Here is a 9,539-nt window from a genome sequence, read left to right on the forward strand (position 1 = left end):
CCTCAAAGTATTCCTTCCACCGCCCGACAACATCCCCATTCGAGGTCAGCAGCTCTCGACCCGCACTGTAAACAGTGTTGGTGAAGCACTGCTTCCCCCTCCTGAGGCGTCGGACGGTTTGCCAGAATTTCTTTGAGGCCGTCCGATAGTCCTCCTCCATGGCCTCCCCAAACGCCTCCCAACCTCGAGTTTTTTGCCTCTGTGACCGCACGAGCCGCCGCACGCTTGGCCCGCCTGTACTCATCGGCTGCCGCAAGAGTGCCACAAGCCAACAATGCTTGATAGGACTCCTTCTTCAGCTTGACGGCATCCCTTACTTCCGGTGTCTACCACCGGGTTCAGGGATTGCCGCCGCGACAAGCACCACAGACCTTACGACCACAGCTGCGAGCGGCCGCATCGACAATAGAGGTGGAGAACATGGCCCACTCGGAGTCCATGTCTCCGACCTCCCCCGGGATCAGGGCGAAGTTCTCCCGGAGGTGTGAGTTGAAGATCCCTTTGACAGAGGGCTCCGCCAGACGTTCCCAGCAGACCCTCACAATGCGCTTGGGCCTGCTAGGTCTGTCCGGCTTCCTCCTCCGCCAGCGGATCCAACTCACCACCAGGTGGTGATCAGTTGACAGCTCAGCCCCTCTCTTCACCCGAGTGTCCAAGACACGCGGCCGGAGATCAGATGACACGACAACAAAGTCGATCATCGACTGCCACGTGCACCGATGGACACCCTTGTGCTCGAACATAGTGTTTGTTATGGACAAACTGTGACTAGCACAGAAGTCCAATAACAAAACACCACTCGGGTTCAGATCGGGGAGGCCGTTCTTCCCAATCACGCCCCTCCAGGTGTCACTGTCGTTACTCACATGGGTGTTGAAGTCCCCCAGGAGAACAACGGAGTCCCCAGGGACTCCAAGAAGGCCGGGTACTCTGCACTGCCGTTTGGCCCGTAGGCCGACACAACAGTGAGAGACCTGTCCCCGACCCGAAGGCGCAGGGACGTGACCCTCTCGTTCACCGGGGTGAACCCCAACACGAAGCCACTGAGCTGTGGGGCAATGAGCAAGCCCACACCAGCTCGCCGCCTCTCCCTGCGGGCAACGCCAGAGAAATGGAGAGTCCAGCCCCTCTCAAGAAGTTGGGTTCCAGAGCCCAAGCTGTGCGTGGAGGCGAGGCCGACTATATCTAGTCGGTAACGCTCAACCTCCCGCAAAAGCTCAGGCTCCTTCCCCCCCAGCGAGGTGACATTCCATGTCCCCAGAACCAGTCTCCATGTCCGGAGATCCGGTCGTTGAGGTTCCCGCCTTCGACCACCACCCAGATATATATATATATATATATATATATATATATATATATATATATATATATATATATATATATATATATATATATATATATATATATATATTTATTTATTTATTTATTTATATATATATATATATATAATTATTATTTTTTAATGATAAAATTAATTTGAATGAGAGTAAAAAGTTCCAACCTGCAGAGCTAGAGTCCAAGATGGATGGACTGCAGAGGCCCTTCTCCACTGCGCACGAGTTGCTCTGCTCCACACAGAGTCTGTGATCAGAGCCAGGTCTGGCTCCTAATGGAATCTGAGGAGAACAGAACAACATCAGAGACATCCAACCAGAGGGTCCACAGGACTGTCCACAGCTCAGACTTCTGTTGTGGGATATGACTGTCCTAAGTTCAGATCTCTGCTGTGAGACAAACAGAACTGTCCACAGTGAGAAACAGAATGGCTTTATTCAGTGTGGTTTGGTTGAATTTGACCTGAGCTAAATGACTGAATTCTGCCTTTGCTGCCCAATATGAATTTATTACTTGGGACTTTATTTATTTTATTACATGGCAAATGTCCTGTAAAAATAAACAGTACCACTCATCATCATAAGTAGCAGTTTGATCTGGCAAGCTTTTTCTAGACAGAGAAGACAAAGAGCTAATTAAGAAAAGAAGGTTTAATTTACTACAGACAATTCTAGAATAGCTTTTAGATATTCTACTTTGTACAAATTGTAAAAATTGTAGACTCCTTTTTATTAATGCTGCTGATTTAAATAATTTGGATAGATAATGACCAAGGCTAACCTTAGAGAAGAGCAGAGTAGCTCCAGTTGAAATGAACCCTGAGTGTAGTGGACTCTGGAGAAGCTTGTCCTCTGCTTTCTTCTGGACCACACCAGCACCTGAACTAAGAGATGAGACCAGAGGTGATCTGAGGCCCTGGTTGTCCTGTGTGGAGACCAGAGGTGATCTCTGTGCAGGGACCATTATGGAGCTCTGGCTGCCAGTGGGGAGCGCTGGGTGGCTGACACTCTGTTGGTGATGGGCAGTGGTTGGCGCAGGACTGTGGCTGGTGTATCTTTGTTCACTGTTGCATTGTGTTACAAACTCCTCTACCACATGCATTTGCTTTTGAATGGTGTCCACCAACTTTCTCTGGGCTGAGGCGAGTGAGATGAGCTGGCTTTTTAAAACCCGCTTCCGAAGGCAGTCAGGAACATTCCTACACCATGAGAAAAAGTCTCTAAGTGCTTGTCTGGCACTAAAACAGTGTAACATTGATATGTTTAAGCATTGTGACATTAGCAGAGCTTAGTCCCAGACATTAGTGAATATGTTAAAACAACAGCTCAGTGTGAGAATGGAGATTGAATAGACAAAGCTCATAGATAAAAAACACTATCAGTGCATTAGAAATCAAGTCAATAATACACACAGAAATGAAATACAGAGTTGTAGCAGCAGTAGATTTTGATGAGAATAAATCAAATGAAACTGACCAGTACATATGAGTCAGACTGTCCTTTGCCATGTGCTGTTCGGCCAACACCTGGGCGAGGGCATAGTGGATGTCCCATAGAGCAGTCAGTTGTCTCTCTGCACACAAAAACAATCTGATAGTTTCATGGCCATAGCCCAGCTATGTAAAACTAACATTACCTGTGTGACAGTGCCCTGCCAAAGACAAGCCCTCCACTTCTGTTAGCTTGGCCTGCACTTCTGACAGAATGAGTGTTCCTTTGGGCGCATTCTGCTGCAGATCAGGAGATGAAATCAGTGCCCAGTGTATAAAGGTAAGCTGTGATAGGACCAGTCTTACCCTCAGAGTGCTGCTGTGGGGAGCTCTGGCATTCATACACACAGTGGACTCCAAGCACGACACACCTGACAGAAAGCTACGTATACTCAGAGTAGATCTGACACATTTGACTTTAAGCATACTACTCCGTGATGCCCTGAACACTGTTAATTACAAATGATAGTCTAACCAGAAAAGATGTAGTATTTTCACGTGGTTTATTGTGGAGATAAAATAACAGTTTATTTATTTATGTGTGTTTTATATTGTAATATTTGCTATATTTGTATGCTGTATGTTGTAAAAGCATTTTTTTTTGTGATTTGGCAGTCATTGACAAGAGCAGAATGGAATAGCAGTACACTCAGAGGACTTTCTGCAGATTCTGGATCAGAGGCTTGTGTGTATGTCTGACTGTGTATGAGGCAAATTTCTGTGTGAAAATTGCAGTGTGTCGGGTGTAGTTACCTGGTGCTGTATAGAGCTGGTATGTCCTCAGCAGCTCTCTCATATCTCTGCTCTCAGCCATGTCCACAGCACACAGGCCCTCCATATTCTTGTCGTGGGGGTTTGAGCCACGCTCCAGCAGAAGCTTCACTACCTGAAGGAGAGCAAGCACCAGTATTCAACTTCAACATCAACATTTCAACTCTTCAGTATTTCATTGTAACTGGTTGTGCAATTGTTACTCATTTAATTTAATTTACTTATCTATCGTTTGGTCAACATATAGCTCATTACAGTATATATGTATACATTAGATTCAGTATGATACCTAGAAGCGTATTATGCCTAACCTTATCTGGATTACAGCACGTTAATGGAAATTCATCTACAAAATTAATAATGTTACCGCACATTAGGAAAAAATTCTGCAATTTTTCCAATGATTACAATACTATCCTTACTGTAACTACTCTCTTTAAAATTATTTTTAGTCATGTGTAAGAGGAATGTGGGAAAGTTACCATATGATACATCTTATCTTGTGAGGGAGTCACACATGTGTATGTGTTAGAAAAATGTTTCTAACTTCATAGTATATATACTATATATATAACTATGATATAACTATATATATATAACTATAAACATCATCTTAAGAAGATGAGTACAATCTCCAGGATAACAGCTCATCTTGAGCAGAAGACATTACATCATATCAGCTCACACTAAATAAATTCTGTTTCGGCCTCTCTCACCCTAATTAGATATATTCTATATTAGCTAAACACTCTCTCCCCTTGCTGTAACAGATTACAGCACCCATTGTATCTTTACATCTTGGAAGCTTTTGCATTGTGGACTGTAAACATTGTTCCTTTGGCCAAGTAAATAAAGAAAAACCTACACAGACATGGGAGAAACATGCTAATTTCACACAAAAAAAGATCTGGAAATCTAACCCAGAACCTTCTTGATGTGAGGCCTGAGTGCTAACCACTGAGGCACCGTTCCACTAGTGGAGGATCTGCTTGTCTCCAGGGAGATGTTATTGCTTCGCCTGGAATATTCCACAGTATAACATTAAACATATCAATCTGCTGGGAGACAAACAGGTGACTCCAAAAGGCCAATCTGATGAGATCTGTATAAAATCTGCAAGAATGAATATTTTTCAAAGCATTTGTTGGCAATAAACAACAAGAAGGGTGTAATGGTATAAACCTGTGTGTGTTAACCTGATAGTTGCCGGAGCGGACAGCATCGTGCAGGGGTGTGCCTCCATCCAGGCTCCGAGCGTTGACCTCTGCTTCAGCCTCCAGCAGCACCTCCACCACAGCCGTGTCCCCTTTGACAACGGCCTCATGCAGAGCAGTCCAACCTGGAGAAGTTCACACGAGCATCTGCACTCCACTCACACACTTCATATATTACACAGTATCAAAACAAATGAACCTGTGCCATACCTGCATAATCAGGACAATTGACATGGATTCCAGCTTTGATCAGGGTTTTGATGAGAGAAAGATCCTGCCTTTTACAGGCCAGGTGAAGTGCTGTCTCTCCTGTGTGACTCTTTTTGTGAAGAGTCTTGGGTCGAATGCTTGATTTTGCTAAACAAAGAGAATTCCACAGTCACACTTTCATTTAAGCATATTATTAATTTTAAAACAAAAGCATGTTTTTACCTGATACACCACTGTCCATCTTGTCAGCCTCTTGATTGAAGGCCTTTTCTTTTCTGTTGAACAATGGAACCCAGTGCTCTAGATTGACCTGACTGTTGAAATCACAGTCTTCAATAATAATATGCATTGGATTTGTATAGACTTGTTCTGTGCACTCAAGACAGTACATTGCATTTTACATTGAGTCCCCAGACCTGGTGGGGGTAGGCTGCCCTGGGCTTGTTGCCGCACTGCACTAACAACCACTAGTGACTTTACACACACCACTTATATTACAATGACCCAAGCTGAGATTGAATTGGTAACTATGCAGTTATAGAGAGCCCACTCTACCATCTGAACCACTGTCAGGTCACAACATGTTATCAATATTATCACCAAAGCATACTTACCTGTGGTCCAAAGGCAGCTCGATGCTCTGACTCAGAAACTCAGGTCTAAAAAACACAATGGAGGGATTTATGTAAACGAGCCACGCAGCATTTCCTCCACTTTGGACGATGAGAGACAGGTACTACATGTATAACGTGGAAAATGATTTGGTGCATAAATGATTTGATGTGTCATGTAGTTGAATAAATATTTTTATTAAACATTTTCCAATAAAAAGCAAACAACAGTTTGAGAACATCATAAGTTATAACAGGAAACATCTGTAAAACAAACAAGTGTAAATATAGCCAGCACATATCTCCAGTGTTGAAATATTGTCTTTAAATACTGTGTTAAATTCATCTATTGGATGACAAATGTAAAAGACACAGTGGTCTTAAGCACATTCAGTGGGGAAAGTGTACCAGGCCGAGTCCTCCGTGTGAGCTGTGGTGCATGAACCACTGAAGTTCTGAGTGTCCTGGAAGCTCCAGTCCTCAGAGTCATCCGAGCCGCTCAGGTAGTTTATGGTTTGATCACTGTCTGAGTCCCCTCCAGAGTCCTGCTGTGGCCAGAGCGAAAGCAGTGACAGAGGAGAGGACCGCCTCCCTGAGAGAGGGGACCACCCCCCTGAGAGAGGGGACCACTCCCCTGAGGCAGCGGCACTCACACATGCCTCAGGACCGAAGGAGGAGGGAGGCACAGAGTCTGCAGAAGCAGACAAGAACACATTCAGACAACAAACCTCATCACTAGGCCTGCCACAATAATTACTATATTGACTTGACAATACATAATAGATTTTCTTTGCACTACTGGGAAATGTTTGGTTATTTTTTGATTATATGATAAGATTTGAGCTGCAGAAGGTTGAATTACGAACTACTTTGACTCATTACAGATGCAAACTAACTACTAGTGTTTCATTCTGCTGTTTATTTATTGGAGCTCTTTTTTTTTTTTGGCAATACTGTAGATTTTGATTTTTCTGGTATACCGGTAAATCAGATTTAGGATTTTTGTGTCAGTGGCATAAATTAGTTTCAGTATTATCGTTTATTGCCTAGATTTACTTCAGTAATATATGTTATCGTGACAGGACTCCTCATCACATCATCAACAAAATTATCTGCCAAGAAATTTCCACTAGGGTTTTCTATATAAGGTGACTCCATGGCATAGAGAAACAGGACTTTATAGTTCCATCTTTAATTGTATTGTCCTTATCATTTTTTTTATTTTTTATTTAGGTGACTGTACATGTTTCATTCACTTACATTTACGATCAAAGCTTGAAAAAAATAAAAAATAGATGAAATAATGTCACCTGAGCACTAAGGCAAACATTAATGGAGGTTTGGAGTGATATTTCTACCACTAGGGGGTGTACAAACACAGTGACAGTGCAGCCACACTTTCTTGTGTATAATCCGATGATGTCTAATCTTTTGCACACTTTGAAAAACTATTTACGCAAGACATAAAACAAATTCAGAATGTTTGAGGAATTAAAATTGTGAACAAAACATTTAACACTTTGTGGTTAAAATATAAACAGATTTTTCATCAGATTAATAAACTAATCATCATCCAGACACTGGCCGACACTTTTGGATGTGTATTGACCAGTATAACACTGTTTCTAGTGGATTGAGAGTGAGGTAAATGCTATAAATATTACTGCACAGTCATTTAGAGAACATAAAGGCACAATTTTCAAATCTGTGCTTTGTAGTAGTTGGTATCTGAACTGTGTCAGACTTGGCCCTCTCTGAATGAAAACCTGGTTCACACAAGTTTTCCCCACAGAAGACTTTCACATTGTGATTTCTAGTGCTTCTGTGTCTGTCAATAAAATCTCTTCATATTGTGTTCAGTCTTTTGTGTCTTTGGTCTATGGACATAAAGATGGCTTCCTACCCTCAATCCCTCAATTCATCATTTGCCTGAAACCTTGCACTGAATAAAAAAACTTTAGCAAGGATTGACGGTCTCTTTTGACTCATCTATTACAGTCATTTCTGTGTAAACCCTCAGTCGTCCAGGTTATTACAGTCATTGCTAGCTGCATCCCTAGTCAACAATGCAAATGGAAGTGATAATGTATTATAATATAAGATGTTCTATTGTTACTACTAGGCTACTACAACAACTGCTACGCTTTCAAAGGTCAGCTATGCCATCATGTCATATACTAATGACATTCTATTACACTACAAATCAGCTCAGATACATGCAACCAGAAACAGTTCAAATTACAAATATTTTCCTACTTCATAGTTTATTTTTTAAATATTGTCTCTGCTGCAGTGACACAAATATAACAAATGACACTAGATCCTGAGGTCCCAAATTCTGCTTGCTGACATCTGATGCATTCTAAGAGCTTCATTCTACTCTAAACATTATATCCCAGTCAGTAAATGTGTTGTCTTGGTGTACCTTTGTTTGAAGTCTCCAGCTCCAGCTCTACCTCCAGCTCCACCCCCCGCTGCACTTCCAGCCCCAGCTGGATGGGAGCACACTGTAACAGAAGACTCACGTAAGACTCACATAAGCCCACTGTCCTGCTGCTCTGGTCTCCTGTGGGCTGCCCTGTACCTGGACTCCAGAGGGCTGTGTCCTCACTAAGGCAGAGGATATGAGGTCTTCACTCCTGTCTGACTCCTTCGGGCTCCAAGATTGGATGTTTCCAGATTGAAGGCCTGTACTCACAGAAAACAAGAGCAAAAGCAGAAATGGGTTTTCTCTGAGATAAAGAAAGTCAGGACACAGTGAGCAGACACACACCTCAGACAGCAGGGGGGGAGTCTGTGACTACTATGTGTGCTAATACCTTGTATGGGACTGATCAGACAGTTCTTGGAGCTCCTCCTCTGCTCCTGAGGTCTCTGCAGCATTAGAATCTGTTGAGCTGGCTCATCACACAGGTTAAATGCTGTTCCTCCATTGTGGTCCATGAGCCATGGGTCTGCACCATGCTTTAGAAGGAGCTTCTCAATCTACAGTTTAACACAACACAACATTTTAGCACAAGTGAGTCTTTTACCGCAAACACGTCATTATTATACTTAGTTATACTCAGTCCTTAGGGCACACCTGCACATGTTTGCTTTGAACAGCATAATGCAGAGGGGTGACTCCATTTTGTCCGGCCACATTGACTGAAGCTCCAGACTGGATTAGCAGCACACACGCCTGGTAGTGTCCACGGAGTGCTGCCTCGTGTAGAGCGGTCCAACCTGTAACAGACACAAATGACCGAATCCTCCAGAGCGAGGCCAGGTGCTGGGAGGATGCTGGGGATGGGTGCTGGGGATGGGTGTTGGGTGCTGAGGGTGGGAGCTAAGAGTGGGTGCCTGCTAGATGTTTAGGGCGTATGTTGAATGCAGGTGCTGAGTGTATGTTCACACCTGTGTGGTCAGTCAGGTTGACGTCAGGCTTGAGCTGCAGGATGGCTCTGATCTTTGGGATGTCTCCTTGTATGACAGCCTGGTGCAGCATGTTCTCACCAAAGTGGTTTCTTCTGTGGACATTGTGCAGAGCCAGGAGCTTCCCCTTGTACATCACTGCCCATTTGGAGCGCATGTGCGTGTTCACACGGACCAGGCCTACCAGCAACACCTACACTTTAGACTCTTCACAAAGAAACTAAGAACATCTGGAGGTCGGACTCACCTGTGTCTGGGTGGGCTTCCTCATTACATGCTTTTTTACGTAGATTTGGTCTACTGTAAAGCAAGTACACATCACATAAATAGTCTGTCATATCCACTACAATCTGTTTTAATTAAGAATGTGTGTGGTCACCAGTGGCACTGCTGTATTCTTTTGTATAAAGTGTGATTAATGGCTCACACTGAAAGCTTAATCTGATTTTTACCGCTCAAGGCTAGAGCCTCCGATCACTACTACAGTAAAAATGA

This window comes from Periophthalmus magnuspinnatus, chromosome 9, assembly GCF_009829125.3.
Source record: "Periophthalmus magnuspinnatus isolate fPerMag1 chromosome 9, fPerMag1.2.pri, whole genome shotgun sequence".
NCBI lineage: Eukaryota > Metazoa > Chordata > Actinopteri > Gobiiformes > Gobiidae > Periophthalmus > Periophthalmus magnuspinnatus.